Below are 16,020 nucleotides of genomic sequence, written 5' to 3'. Positions count from 1 at the left end.
CAAACCTTTTACCTTTTTCTGCAATTGTTAACATCTTCCATTGGCGCTTGGGCATGGCCCCTGAAGCAGTAGTCGTTGCCCACTTCGAGCCTTAACTTGAACTGAGCCTGTGGTCTTCCATTTCCTCAATATGCTCCTAACTGTGGAAACAGACAGCTTAAATCTCTGGGACAGCTTTCTGTATCCTTCCCCTAAACCATGATGGTGAACAATCTGTCTTCAGGTCATTTGAGAGTTGTTTTGTGACCCCCATGTTGCTACTCTTCAGAGAAAATTAAAGGAGGAGGGAAACTTACAACTGACCCCCTTAAATACTCTTTCTCATTATAGGATTCACCTGTGTATGTAGGTCAGGGGTCACTGAGCTTACCAAGCCAATTTGAGTTCCAATAATTAGTTCTAAAAGTTTTGGAATCAATAAAAATGACAACAGTGCCCAAATTTATGCACCTGTCTGATTTTGTTTGAACAATTATTGCACACTTTCTGTAAATCCAATAAACTTCATTTCACTTCTCAAATATCACTGTGTGTGTCTCCTATATGATATATTTAAGTGACATTTTTTATCGTAACAACCAACAATTTATACAGGAAAATAATGACTATTAACAAGGTTGCCCAAACTTTTGCATCCCACTGTATGTACAGTACCATAATATCTCCATATAGTGAAATTTTCTGTTCAAGTCCTTCTCTAATAATTCCCTTTATCTCATAAACATTTCGACAGTGAACTGCCAGTGGCTCAATGGTGATTGCAAAAAGAGGTGGTGACAAGGGGCATCCTTCTCTGGTATCACATTGTAGTTTAAAGTAGTCAGAATTAATGTTGTTAATCCAAACTGAAGCTTCTGGACTGGTATACAGTAGTTTGATCCATGCACAAATGTTCGGGCCAAACCCAAATTTCTCCCATGTAGTGAAAAGGTAGTTCCATTCAACCATATCAAATGCTTTTTCTGTATTCAACGATAATAATATCTGCGGGGTTTTAGAGTTTATGGGTTAATATATTACATTAAACAGGCATCGAAGATTGGAAGCTAAGTGTCTGCCTTTAATAAATCCAGTTTGATCTTGTGATATTACCTAAGGAAGCACTTTCTCAATCCTTCTAGCTAGGACTTTGGAGAGTATCTTAACATCATTATTCAGAAGTGAAATTGGTCTGTATGGTGCACATTCTAATAAGTCCTTATTTTTTTTAGGAAAAAAATGCATACATTTTGATGAAAAGAAAAGATGGCAAAAAATAAATAAATGTAACGTATTATATATATATTCCAATACCAGAGTGGATGCCAGTCCATAAAGGGCAAACGCCCAAAACCCACACACACCAATCCCATGTCAAAGATGTTCTTATTGGCTAGATTAAGCTGCTACTGAAAGACCTGACCTATGACTGTCATACTGAAGTGATTTTAAAAGATAGCATGAGCACCAGCTGAAACAGGAACCATTGATGCCTAACTCTGGATGTTGGCAGAGGCAGAGATGAGCAAACTGATTTGATGAGCTTACCTTCCCTAGCAAATAATAATCCACTTACACCTATTTGTATTATAAGAAAATGTGGACAATGCCCATTTTGCTATTCTTTTAGTGGCTCAGAGGGCCTTTTAAAACAATAAATTTAACATGGATACAGAAATCCAGCTGTACCCCCACTGCATTCTAGAGTGAACACTAAAGTAAATGGCTGAACTGCAGCTCTACAAACTCTTTGGGCTGCCTTTTACTTTATCTGATAACAAAGGTGTAAATCAGGGTTGAGTTCTCACCTGTGCAGAGACCCCTTCAGATGAAAAGACACCCAAATGGATGTATCTGAGGCTAACACCCATTTAAGATTACATCTCAGTCCCAAAGTCCAGCTATACGGTACCTAGTCAGAGCTCTTACCTTTACAAGTCCCTCGCATGCTGTCTGTCAGGCTTCATTATTCACAGAACTGAAATCACACAAGAAAAGTCCCACTTTAATTCCACGAGATTACAGATCCATAATATATTGAATTCTTATGAAACAGGATGACTGAACTAAAACTTTTAAATTAATTTAAAGTTGGATTGCAGATCTAATGTGCATTTATCTGTTCTCCTAGCTGTGTTATCCATCTTAAATGGGTTGACTTCTAATCAACGTAGACCTCAGCGTTAACGTTTGCAGTGCATCATGCAACGCATCTGTCTATGTTGTATGCCATTTGGTATTAGATTTGTAAAAGCGGTGTTAATGATTGTGTGGCACCATCTATTGGAATAACAGAGACACCTCTTATTAAAATGGATATATATAAAATGGTAAGGGTCATCTGTCTGCCATGCAAAAACTCACAAAACACTGAGCCTTGAATCTTGTTCTTGGTCTTCATTGAGAGCTTATGCCATGATACACATGCCTTGGATGTTCAAGCTACCTCAGTCACAAAATTGGTCTTTACGTCCCGATTTGCACTACGGCTGACAGGAAAAGAACAACAAGCAGTTGTGAGGCTCTGGCGAAAGGAAAAGAGCAGCAATGACATCTGCTGACAGTGAAGCAACTTGCAGAGGCCAATTACGTGATAGGAAGAAGAATGACAGCTCTGCCTTCCTCTGCGCGCAACCTGCCAGTACTCTCAAACTACTGAGTCTGGATCTGCTGAGCATGAGGCAAATTGCAAAGGCCAAATATGTACTGTAATAGGAAGAAGACAAATGACAGCTCTGGCAACTGCAAGGTAATCATAGTGCATGTCTTTACTACAGCAAACTACACAAACAAACTGCACAGGCAAACTGACCAAGGATGAGATGGCTGCTAGAAAATTTTGAGCGCATCAGAAACTCATGCTCAACCAAAGAGCTGCTGGTGCAGACTTACTCTACCATGTTATTGGGCTCAAGTCTTTCGCACAATGAGCGGCAAGTCTGTCAGGAGAAGAGCTGTGACAACATCATGTGGCAGTAGGGGACATTACACAAGCCAACTTATCAGGATGACAAAAATGACAGCAACATTGACAGAGTGACCTGGACTGATGTGTTTTCTGAGAGGCACACAAACAACCCTTCTTCAAGGACCAAAGGGCCAAGTGTTTTACTAGTTTCTATAAAAATATTTACCAAACTGTGTGTTGCCCGTCACTTTTTAACTCAGTATCCTTCTGCTGTTTCGCTTTGATTTGCAGGCTCTTATCATTTCTTCTGCCACCTTGTTTTTCTTGACATTGTACTTTCCTGTACCTTAAGATAGTGTTCTATATATAAAATAAGGACTCACAAAAAAGTGAAACAGTAAAATAAAATCTTTTCACTCCATTTCCATAATTACATGCAATTGATGCAAACGTCTTATTTCTGTACAAGCTGAGTTGCCCAGCATTGCCCAGATGAAAATGTGGAAATGTAATAAACAATTACATATATTACTAAACTTTTTTACCCTTAAACTAGTTAGTTGCATGTAATATATAAATACTGTCAGCACTGGGAAAGCATCTTTGTATACAACAGTCTTGTTTTTTTTCCAACAAGTGCAAAGGAACTCAAGCTGCAATAAATAACTCCGAGACAATATGGCTCCATCTGTGGGAGCTTGCAGTCAGGACAAAAATAGAGAGGGAAAAACATGACTAAAGAATAATGGAAATATAGCGGGTGATAATCAAACCTGGTTTCCTTGATTGAGAGGCAGGCGTGGTAACCATCACACCATCATCACAACGGTGCAGTGCTTTCTCTGTTGGACCACACTTCAGTATTTCTTGCCATTCGCTAAAACCCAGAGCCGCCCCACACAAGGGCAAAAGTTATATGTTAGAAACCTGACCAATGTCACAAATGTCAGCCTGTCGCTTGAAAAACAAAACGATGCCCAAACAACAAACACCCAGGCTGTGCCCGATTCACAGAGATTAATATGCTTTCTGGGATGTAGACTTTACATATTCTACCAGCATTGTCCTGCAGTCTGTTGAGAGGAGTAACAACTCAATTTTGCCCCCATGTGGTTATTTCAATGAATGCCACCAGATAATGCCCAGTGCTGTTTTCTACCTTGCGCCTAATGTTGCTAATATGACCTCTAGTTCATTCCCTGTACCTGGTAAAGTAAGGTCAAAGGTTTACATTTATGACATAATTTTAAACAATCACTAGATCATGAAGACTCTGAACCTGACCAGTGTTTTAGCTTTTGGAATACTGTCACCACCTCATTACTAACCTGATGTTTCATATCTAATCTCTGACAGGCAGTGCAAAGCTCCAAACCCTCATTACAAACATATTATAGACTGCAAAACCTGCTTTGAAGAATGGCAAAAGAAAGGGTGGTGAAATAAATTACTCAGTCGGTGAGTAAGCATGCGAGATGGGACTTGAACTGGCCTCCTTGTTGCAAAACGTCTGTCTGCTTGTGTTAATTGTAGGCCAAGTCTTAAGTTCATTTGACACAAACATTTTCTGCTTTAGTTCTGTAATAAGTAAGGTGAGCAATATCTAGGTGATTTTAGATTGCAGATGGGTAGTGGATGATGGGATGGCTGGACAATATTAGATCAGAAGACACTCTCCCAGGGGTCCTTTTGGGAAGTATAGTATATCACAGGGGCACATTCAAGATCAGAAGGGCACACACCACTGGGTCACTGTCAAATTGTAGTGAAGGATAAGAGAGAAACAGTGATGAGCAGCACTTAGCATGCTCACTTTAAACACAATGATGGTTATTCCATTACAACTGGGATGAAAGGAAGGATATTGAAAACTCAGCAGGTCACCTCTTAAGGGAGGTTCACACCAGCAACAACAACAACATTTATTTATATAGCACATTTTCATACAAACAGTAGCTCAAAGTGCTTTACATATTAAAGATTAGAAAAATGAAAGACACAATTATAATGCAAAATAAATCAACATTTACATCGAATAAGAGTAAGGTTCAATGGCCAGGGGGGACAGAAAAACAAAAAAAACTCCAGACGGCTGGAGAAAAAATAAAGTCTGTAGGGATTCCAGACCATCAGACCGCCCAGTCCCCTCTGGGCATCCTACCTAATATAAATGAAACAGTCCTCTTTGGATTTAGGATTCTCACAGAAGGGCTTGATGATGATGATGGTCACGTAGACTTCTTCCTTTTAATCCGTCCATCATTGTTGGAGCATCATGAAGCTTTGAGTAGGTGGAGGTGGCGCAGGCCACCACCACAAAGAAACCGGAAAAAGAAACAGAAGAGAGAGTAGGGTCAGTACCGATTTTAGAGCCACCATGAATAGTTGTTATGATGAATTGAACATACAGAGTATCAGGATTAAGTTAAATTACGATTAAAATGAAGTTATAAAAAGGCCATGTTAAAGTAATGTGTTTTCAACAGTGTTTTAAAGTGCTCTACTGTATCAGCCTGGCGAACTCCTATTGGCAGGCTATTCCAGATTTTAGGTGCATAACAGCAGAAGGCCGCCTCACCACTTTTTAAGTTTTGTTCTTGGAATTCTAAGGAGACACTCATTTAAGGATCTGAGGTTCCGATTTGGAATATAAGGTGTCAGACATTCTGATATATAAGATGGGGCGAGATTATTTAAGGCTTTATAAACCATAAGCAGAATTTTAAAGTCAATCCTGAATGACACAGGTAACCAGTGTAGTGACGCTAAGACTGGTGTGATGTGTTCTGATTTTCTTTTCCTAGTTAGGATTCTAGCAGCTGCATTCTGCACTAGTTGCAAATGATTTATGTCTTTTTTGGGTAGTCCTGAGAGGAGTGCGTTACATTAATCTAGTCGACTGAAAACAAACGCGTGAACTAATTTCTCAGCATCTTTCAGTGATATAAGCGGTCTAACTTTACTTATGTTTCTTAAGTGAAAAAATGCTGTCCTAATGATCTGATTAATATGTGATTTAAAATTCAGATTACAGTCAACAATCACCCCTAAGCTTTTTACCTCCGTCTTGACTTTTAATCTTAATGTATCCAGTTTATTTCTAATAGCCTCATTGTATCCATTATTGCTGATCACCAAAACTTCACACCAGCAACACTGGACTTTCCTTGCTCTTTGGCTGTCTTAGTGTACATGTGGGGAACTTGGAAATGCAGATAAACTTTTGGTAGGAACTAACATAGCAAAAGTTAGACCTCTTATATCATTGAAAGATGCTGAGAAATTAGTTCACACTTTTGTTTTCAGTCGACTAGATTACTGTAACACACTCCTCTCAGGACTACCCAAAAAAGACATAAATCACTTGCAATGAGTGCAGAATGCAGCTGCTAGAATCCTAACTAGGAAAAGAAAATCCAAACACATTTCTCCAGTTTTGATGTCACTACACTGGTTACCTGTGTCATTCAGGATTGACTTTAAAATACTGCTTATGGTTTATAAAGCCTTAAATAATCTCGCTCCATCTTATATATCGGAATGCCTGACACGTTATATTCCAAATCGTAACCTTAAATCTTCAAATGAGTGTCTCCTTAGAATTCCAAAAGTTAAACTTAAAAGAAGTGGTGAGGCGGCCTTGTGCTGCTATGCACCTAAAATCTGGAATAGCCTGCCAATAGGAATTCGCCAGGCAAATACAGTAGAGCACTTTAAAACACTGCTGAAAACATATTACTTTAACATGGCCTTCTCCTAACTTCAGTTTAACTTAATCCTGATACTCTGTATGTTCAATTCATCATAATAACTATTCATGGTGGCTCTAAAATCAGTATTGACCCCTACTCTCTCTTCTGTTTCTTTTTCCGGTTTCTTTGTGGTGGCGGCCTGCGCCACCTCCACCTACTCAAACCATCATGATGCACCTACATTGATGGACTGAAAGCTAGAAGTCTACGTGACCATCATCATCAGGTCCTTCCATGAGAACCCTAAATCCAAAGAGGACTGTTTGATTTATGTTAGGTAGATTGCCCAGAGGGGACTGGGCGGTCTCTTGGTCTGGAATCCTTACAGATTTTATTTTTTTCTCCAGCCGTCTGGAATTTTTTTTGTTTTTTCTGTCCTCCCTGGCCATTGGACCTTACTGTTATTCTATGTTAGTTAATGTTGACTTATTTTATTTTCTTACTGTGTCTTTTATTTTTCTATTCTTCATTATGTAAAGCACTTTGAGCTACATTTTTGTATGAAAATGTGCTATATAAATAAATGTTGTTGTTGTTGTACAGGAGTTCTATTTACCATTGCCCATTTTGGAAAAAAAATGCCATAGATTAGGGTAGGCTGAACATTATGCAAGGGGCAGAACTGGCAAGGAGGTGTTAGAATATTAGCCAACATTTAGTTGACAAGGAATTTGAAGCAATAGAAAAGTTTCTTAAACACCATAAAAATAGTAATCTCTAATATCGAGTGTAAAACACACAAACAGTATCATCAGTTGCAAATGTTCAGACTAAGATATGATACACGTAAATTGGATCTCTATTATTATTAGTTAGTTTTCGTTTCTCGTTAAAATCAGTCAGTATATTCACTTACAGGCTTCAGATTTTGTTAGGTCTGTTGACAGATTGGAGTTTCTTCATAGCATAAATAGGTATAAAACTACAAGGTACAGCATACATAAAATCACATAAGTTTTATCATATAAAGGGCCTGAAATCAGGATTAAAAATCCATGGAGTTCAGCGGCCTAATTCTTTTCAAGAATGAGCTCCAAAGTCTAGTAGCATTTCCACTAAATGTATGTGCCTAACACATTGTGTAATTCTTAAGATTTAATGAACGGGGTGATTATCACTAGAGAAGAGCTCTCTGATCAGTATACAGGATAATGAATATGCAGTCATGGAAGTCCTACCCATGTCATGTAATATTCAAAGTAAAACTGAGGAAATTGTCTATTTCTTCTTTTTCTGGAGTATTCCTATATCAATGGCAAGTTGTAAAATTTAATATTCAGAAATATAACATAATAGTTACAAAGCACAAAGTTTAAATTGTGGTTCACATTTTGATGACACAGAGTACTAGGTTTATGGGGTACCAGAGCACAGGGGCAGGGCACATAGAGCAAGTCAGAATTAATAACTTGTATAAGGCTTTAGACAGTGCCATTAATGAATATTGATAACAGAAACTTTACTGAAATTACTAACCAGTACTAATTAAGCAAATCAAGAAATATTAGCAGAGTAAATTTTGCTTTTCTCAATTGTGTAGTAAAAGAAAATTTCTGAATTAATGTAAGCCACCCTAATTCAGGGTATTCATAATGATTAATAATGTACTGATTTACTTAATGAGGTAGGAGTACACAATAAACAGGATTAGTTGTGTCAGATATTTGAAATATTAAAATGTGTGCTTCAAGTAAAATGTTTTAAAGTCTAAATATTCTCGATGCTAACAGAAATGTGTCATTTGTCACCCTCTAGTAGTGGTCCATAGCAGACTAGATCCCTAGTAAAGGATCAAAAATAACCATCATCATATTTGTAATCATTGACCTTAACATTGTCTAAAACAACACCCCACATGCTTATGTTTGAAATTTATCAGTTTTAACCTTCTGGGTGTGGCACTTAGAGGGCTCGAACCAACGGTAAAGGCTTAGATGTCAAAGATATTTTCATATTTCTGAATAATAACCTTGAAATAGCATAAAATTACACTTCTCAAGGCTATATCACTAATCCCCTTTTTTTTTAAAAATTTTGTGAAAAAGAGTAACTTTGACCCATTGTATCCCATTAGGAGATAAGTTTATGTTCATTATTAATTCTTGGTAGCTATTCTATTTAGTGGCTTATACTTACAATATCAATGGGTGAATAATTTAGATAGACATGGATATATGACAAGTAACTGTGGCAATGTGTGTATAGGAGGCTACTTTAAATTTTAGGTGAATCAAATCTTAATTAACATATTTGGGTTATTACAGAAACTTCAAGGAAAGAGGCATTTGAATCATCCATATTAAGGGGATGTATACTCACGACAAACACACAAAGGCTCAGTGGCTCACTTCCATGTCATGTAACTGAAGTGGAAATCTGGGCAATTTAAGATTACTCATTATTCACAAGAGGAAATTCACAGACTCACAGGACAAATATTAAAATCGATAGATAGATTTTAGCAGCCAACAGGTTCAACGAAGCGCGATAACACAAAGAAAACGGGTTTGGAACAGAGTACTAATACCTCTCTCTTTCATTTTGCAGAAAATCAAATGAATAAATGCACCACTTTGACGACCCAGAGATGATTCCTCTTCCATGTTCATGACAACTACCTTCCTTCCAACCCGATCTGATGACATTACTTTCGGCTCAGAATTTCCACGCCATCTCTGTCACTTCCTTGATTTTCCCCATCATTCCCTGTCCATTCTGTATATAAATCCGCTCATCTCATGATCCTTTTGTCCTTCTTAGGATTTCAAATCATTGTATCAGCCCCAATAGACTACTCAGACCTTTCAGTATACGGGGGATTCAACCCCAAACCTTTATGAGCATGACATCTCTCATTTATATCTTCATAATAGATAAAGCTTTATTAAATAAGTTCTTTAAATAAATAAACACATAGATAAATAAATATACATACAGTATATACAGTACATTTACTGTATACCAACACATACCAGAATAACTAAAAAAAAATTAGAAAGAAAACTTCTGACCTACTAGTCACATTGAAACATAATGCTGGCATATTACTTTTTTGTTACTGGTTATTGATTATTTTTACCTAAGGACACAAGCCCAGATCATAACACTCCCTCCATATGGTTGTACAATGGGCCCTATGCATGATGGATCCATCACTTACCGTGCTTACCTACTTATTCTAATGCACTCATTGCTCTGGAACAGGTCCAACCTGGACTCTTCAGATCACACAACCTTTTTCCATTGCTCCAAAGTTCAATCTTTAAGCTTCCTAGCAAACTGAAGTTGTTTTTCCTCAATTAACATCACTAACAAAATGTTTTTCTTATGGCTACAGAGCTGTTTAGTCCCAATCCTGTTAGTTCACCTCACTTTGTGTGTATGGAAATACTCTTACTGTCACTATTAAACATAGTCATGAGTTCTACTGTTTTTCTACGATTTGACTGCACCAAGAGTTTTAGTGATCTCTGATCAAGATCATGCAAGATTTTTTTTCTGACCACATTTTATTCGTGAAATTGACAGCTGACCACTATCCTTCCAGGTTTTAATAATGTGTTGGACAGTTCTTTACCCAATTCCATTAGTTTCAGCAAGCTCCTTAGTTTTCTTTGCTTAATGAAGGTCAATAATTTGCCCCTTTTGAAACACTGTAACATCTTTCCCACAACCACGGGAAACATCTTCTGACATGGTTGTTTAAGAGATGAAAAGCTACACACTGCACTAGTTAAAGATAAGGAAATAATTGACATCTGAAACATATTAAACAGCACAATAATAATCCAACCACCCATCCATCCATCTATTATCCAACCCGCTATATCCTAACTACAGGGTCACGGGGGTCTGCTGGAGCCAATCCCAGCCAACACAGGGAGCAAGGCAGGAAGCAAACCCTGCGCAGGGCGCCAGCCCACCTCAGAATCCAACCATTGGCTCTTAAGTATTTACGTATTTCATTTCATGTAGCAACTTTTTGTTTGGCCAGCCAGTGTAAATCTCCCACACAGTTTAAAGTGTTAATAACCAATGACCTCTTGCACAAAGCATGCACCTCTTCACTTCCACTTGTAGGTTGCTTTTTTGTGCATTCAGAGCAGCTAATGTTTCTGAACTGTAATTTGGTGTTAATCTCTGCGTTCTGACTAGGATGAAAAAAGGGCACCTACCCACAATGAATCTTCATGAGCAAATAGAAAAGTTAAACTATCTAATTACTTAAAATAATAAAGAATTGGGAAACAGAATATGTTCAGCATGTTTACTTGTTTAATAACAGCATAATGGGGAGAACTGAAGTTTCAAAGAAATACTAGTTTACAGTACTAGAACAAATACTGTATAGAATAACCAGATTTTTTCAACAATTGTTTATTGAAACATGAAAATTGTGACATTATATTTTTTTAGAGAATTATAAAAAGGTAGAAGAAAAATTACAGCACCTCCTCCCCAGTGATGCACACCTACCATACCATTGTGACGATGCGGGTTCTGCTCCATGCTCCCATCGCTGTTCAGGAGCCCTTGAACCCAACACCGTCGGTAATGTCACCAATGAGCTAGTCAGTGAAGGCAACAATTGAGCAAGGGGATGGTAAAAAGTGAAAAAGTGCTTTTATTAAAATGAAATCCAAACAAAACAGGTGTTCAAAATAAAGTGCAGTGCTTTCATAAAGTTCAATAAATAATCCATAAAAAGAACGTGGAGGTAAAATCAAAAAACAGAAAAAACAATCCTTTAAAACGAGGTTAAAACAACGCTGGAAGCAATCCTTTAAAAACACAAAGTCCGCTGTCTTTTTACCTGGCGGCTCCCCTGCTTCTCCCATTGGGCTTTGCAACAGGAGAGTCGCCATACCTGCAGCTGACCTTCTCCTACTCAACTGATCTGGTGGCCTTCCGATTCCTGGCTCTGGTTCAGCTCACCTAGACCGAGACTTGGGCTCCCCAGAAACCAGGATGCTCACACTGGGGCTTCTCTTCCCAATCTCCGACTCCCGCTGCCGGTCTTTGCTGCGGCGAGCCAACCTTCTCTCGGTCACTCCTGCTCCAAACAATCGCTCAGCAGGGGCGACCACTACCCTCGGCCCTCAGGTGCCGGCCAAACACCTCACTTGGGCTCACCTCTCCCAGCTGCTCGTCTACAGAGTGAGCCTGCGCTTGCTCGCTCTCCTTCTTTCTCTCAACCGACTTTCTCACTCCTGCTTCCTGCCTTCTTCTCTGCAACCTCCGTCTTTCTTTTTCTTTTTTTTCCTCTCTTCCTAACCGACTTGCGCTTCTTTTAAACAGCGAGGAGCCATAGCAGCTGCAGCGCATTAGCCACGGGAACAATCACGGATGTGGGCAGTCCCTGACCTGTGCACTCGGTGAGAAACGGCCACACCGCAGATCGCCCCGTGGCTTGCTATGGCCCAACGCCCCCTCGCTAAGCCGCCTCGAGAGTGGTGATTATTTATTTAAATGGCCTTTGCTAAACGAGCTGTGGACCCATAACACCACAACCATCCATCCATAGCCCACCCTATGAAAGCGTGACACCTATGGGATTGAAAAGAAAACACACAAGGCCTTCCCACAAAAAAGGTGGAGGATATAAAATACTGTATTCAGTGGTTCTCAGACTTATCTTTTTAAACCACATTGTACTGGTTTACATTTACATCTGGCATTGAAATGCATCTCCAGTGTTCGCATCATGTCCAGATACAGCTATTGGGGGTTTTGTTGTCACTCACTTTTATCTTTGTACTGCAGCATGATGTATCGCTACAAACCTGTAGTGAGAATAGTAACCAGGGTCTCATAAGGTCACTACAAGAAAAAGTGAAAGAGTGGTGACATGCATCACACCATAAAGAACTCTAGTGCTTTATCACAATACCAACAATTTTACAGTCTCATGAATGACATGGTAGGTCAACTTCACATGCTGTTGTACAAGTGTCAGGGATGATCACCCTTCTGTTGCTTACTTGACTGAAAGTCCCACACAATGTGTCTTTTCTTCTAACTTGATTGTTGTATGTTTGGAGAAAATGCATGTGAATTTCCACTCATGTTAAATGTGACTACTGCTGATGGAAACACAGAAGTGCAGAATCCAAAGCATAACAAAGTAGCTTCTGTAACTAAGTTATGAAAAAATGTCTACAGAGACTAATCTGCATTTTTAAATCTTACATTTGAATATTTATTTTCAGAAATGCATAGTTGTTTATTAATTAAAAAGGTAATACTTAAGCCAAGTGAGTAGAGAGCAGATTTAGTTATCAAAAATATCTGCAGTGACAAATTCTGTATTTTAGTAATTATTACGTCATTATTAATCACTAAAAATTGCTACTTGTTCAAAGTTATGATTTAGAAATTCAAGCACTAGTAAAAAAAAAAACCTTTATTTAAAAAACAAGCAGGCTGTTTTTGAAATGGCCTATTAATTTTGAATTATGCTTTAACAAACACAGGCAATGAAATAGTACTAGTTGTAAATATGCTTTTGTTAATAAAAATAAATTCAAAAGTACCTTTGTCAAGACTGCAGCAAAAGTACACAATGGTAAATATCATAGCCTGTATAGGAGGGGCGCATATTCTTGCGGTACAGTGGAGGGACCAATGCTGTTTTTCCACCATTGAAGACCACTTTTTTAATGTTATCCCTAGAAACCCAATTAATTTTCATGGCAGACAGCTCAAAGGGGCATTACAGTATGAAAGGAAAATTTCTTGGCAAAGAGCGAGAGAGAGAGAGAGTTGAGAACCTTCCGGCAAGAGAACATTTGATGTTTAGACGAATCTTAGATAAAGTTGTTTGCTGGAGGAATGTATGAGAAAGACAGAAGTTATCTAAATGAAGAAAAAATACTTACAGAAAAGAGGATCCTAATGGCAATAGATCTGTCAATACAGATAAGGCATCTAAAGATGGTGGAGCAGTCCCAGAACATACTGCATTGTGAAAAAGTTCCATAACCATTTAGGGAACAAAACATACAGAGAAGGCCTGAAGACAGACCCATTGCAGAGCACCTTTGTGTAGTAACGTATTGTACACTTTGGAACTGAGCATTGTGGTGGCTGAAATTTTTTTCAACAGGAGATGTTACTAGAAAATATATTTCCTGCAAGGGAAAGATTATGTGGAAGGTAAGAATATATAGAAATTTGTTTGTACGTAGATTTGCATAAAACAATATATAGAGTGGATACAGGTTTTCTAACAGAGAAAAAGGATGTGGAAAGAACAAGAAGAGTATGTGGAGAAAGAGGGGAATAAAATGAAATTCCATATGCTCCAAGGGCTGACCTTAACTAAAGAGTCTTAATTACAGGCACGATGGATGGAGTGTGGAAGCACAATGATAAAACTCAACACATTCAAACAAATATATACTTCTAAGATGAAATATAAGTCTTGATTATTGGATCAGATGACAACACTAGTAGCTTCAGGGTTTTTAATTAATAAATAATTGGAAAATTGAAACAAAAGGTTATGTTATGATTAAAAAGGTTTAAAGCAAATAAAATGCCCTGACCAGACAGCATGGCCAACACGGGAAAATGCCAGAAGACTCTAAGCCAGCAAAAATGAAATAACTACGTTAAAAAGGCAATAGGGCAAACCACCTCAAGTAATTTTAAAAGTCATGAGAGAGAAACAGAATAGCACAGAAGCTTGTGCTGGAGAATCATAGGGTCAGTCTTCTGGGTATGCACATTGTACTTTTGGGACTGGGAGTGCACATTTTCTGTACACTATCCAAGCATATCCTTCATTGTGCATTACGTCTATTAAAAAAAAAGAAAAGAAACAAAAAACCTATAGTGGAGGAGCGCAATTCATGCTATAGGTTGGAAGTTATTGCTTTATTTTAGGAAGATGTTTGCCCAAGATTAAACATCAATTGTTTAAAGGTGTCTTTTTGATACTACCCTTGTATTTAGTATATGATGATTTCGACTATGTGATTATCACTTTAATATTAAATGGTCTTTTTTTACTTTAATGTTGTGTAGTCACAAGTGTACAAAAGTACTAATAAAAACTGGCCCACCTTTCTTTTATACAATGTGAATTATCACACATGACAGGTTCCCAAAGTGGGAAGAGTCTTTAAAAAGCATTAGCATTTCCTTTAAAGAAATTCTGTATACAGGAAAGACACTATAAAAACAGCCCAATACTTAAAAAATGACTGCTATATCATCATGTTTTTGCTCTTGCTTGCTTCTGCAAAAATTAACGGAATAATCACATATATGCTACTCCTGCACATTGCCTCACTCTGCATTATGGGAAATTCAGATTAAACAAAGGAGGTTTGGTTTGGACATGTACAGAGGAGAGATGCTGGATATATTGGGAAAAGGAAGCGAAGGATGGAGCTGCTAGGTAAGATGAAAAGAGGAAGGTTTATGGATGTGGTGAGAGAAGACATGCAGGTGGTGGGTGTAACAGAGCAAGATGCAGAGGACAGGAGGATATGGAAAAAGATGATCCGCTGTGGCGACCCCTAACAGGAGCAGTCGAAAGAAGATCATCAAACAAAGGAGGAACAGAAGACATGGAAAACAAAGAACAGGAAAGGGAAATGTTTATCAGCTTTCTGGGAAAAAAGGAAAAGTCAAAGTATTCCTACTATCCAAAAGAAATGTTAAATGAAGCATTGGAGCAATGTTTTATTTCTAGTATAACCCTCTCTTGAAAAGCCCACCACAGGAATTAACTTTGAAACTTTGTGCAATGGTGAAACTCTATGAAGGGACCCTGCATTAAATCACCCTAAAACAGCTGAACAGAATGTTTCAGGTGGTATTCTAAATATCCAAAAGATATTTAAAAAACAAGAAATATCCAAAAAAGATTGATGGAAAATAAGTAAAACAATAATAAAAAATCTATTTGGTTTAATCTTAACATCCAAAAGGCAAAAGAAACATATCTTTAAGTATGTTTTATTGACATCTAATGTTAATATCAAACAGAAGGATTTAGGGGAAAAAAGAGTTTCTTACTATTTCTAAAACTAGGTGAATACTCAGACCTTCATTTTCTTCATTTTTGAAAAATTTCTCCTCTGTTCTCTCTAAATGTTCCATAAGCTTTCTGATAAACAGTCCAACAGGTAATATTTGCTTTCAAAATTTAAATGCAGACTGAATATCCACTTCTTTCTTACAGCACACTGAAACTGGTCATCTTATATTCAATCTTTATTTAATTTATCTCTGCATTCTGGATGATTTGATGGAGCAATAAATATTTTAATGTAATGCAATATTTTTTCTACAGAACGATTTTGTCTAAGTAGATCTGAGACAATTAGTGTCAGAAAGTGATTGAGCAATTCAGCACAGTCTTGCATATTC

At 37.8% G+C, this 16,020-nt stretch overlaps 1 long non-coding RNA gene across 1 annotated transcript in view; it reads left to right on the top strand.

The window, feature by feature from the left end:
• The window catches only part of LOC120527258, a 29,887-nt gene extending 20,316 nt beyond the window's left edge, over nucleotides 1-9,571 (top strand). The window contains exons 2-3 of the long non-coding RNA XR_005633301.1: nucleotides 4,244-4,345; nucleotides 9,187-9,571. This is a non-coding gene — a long non-coding RNA (uncharacterized LOC120527258). The remainder of the gene's footprint in view (nucleotides 1-4,243; nucleotides 4,346-9,186) is intronic.
• The last annotated feature ends 6,449 nt before the right edge of the window (nucleotides 9,572-16,020 follow it).

The sequence above is a fragment of the Polypterus senegalus genome, chromosome 1 (assembly GCF_016835505.1).
Source record: "Polypterus senegalus isolate Bchr_013 chromosome 1, ASM1683550v1, whole genome shotgun sequence".
NCBI classification, from domain to species: Eukaryota; Metazoa; Chordata; class Cladistia; order Polypteriformes; family Polypteridae; genus Polypterus; species Polypterus senegalus.
The sequence above is the reverse complement of the archived record's forward strand: the minus strand, read 5'-3'. Positions and strand labels throughout refer to the sequence as shown.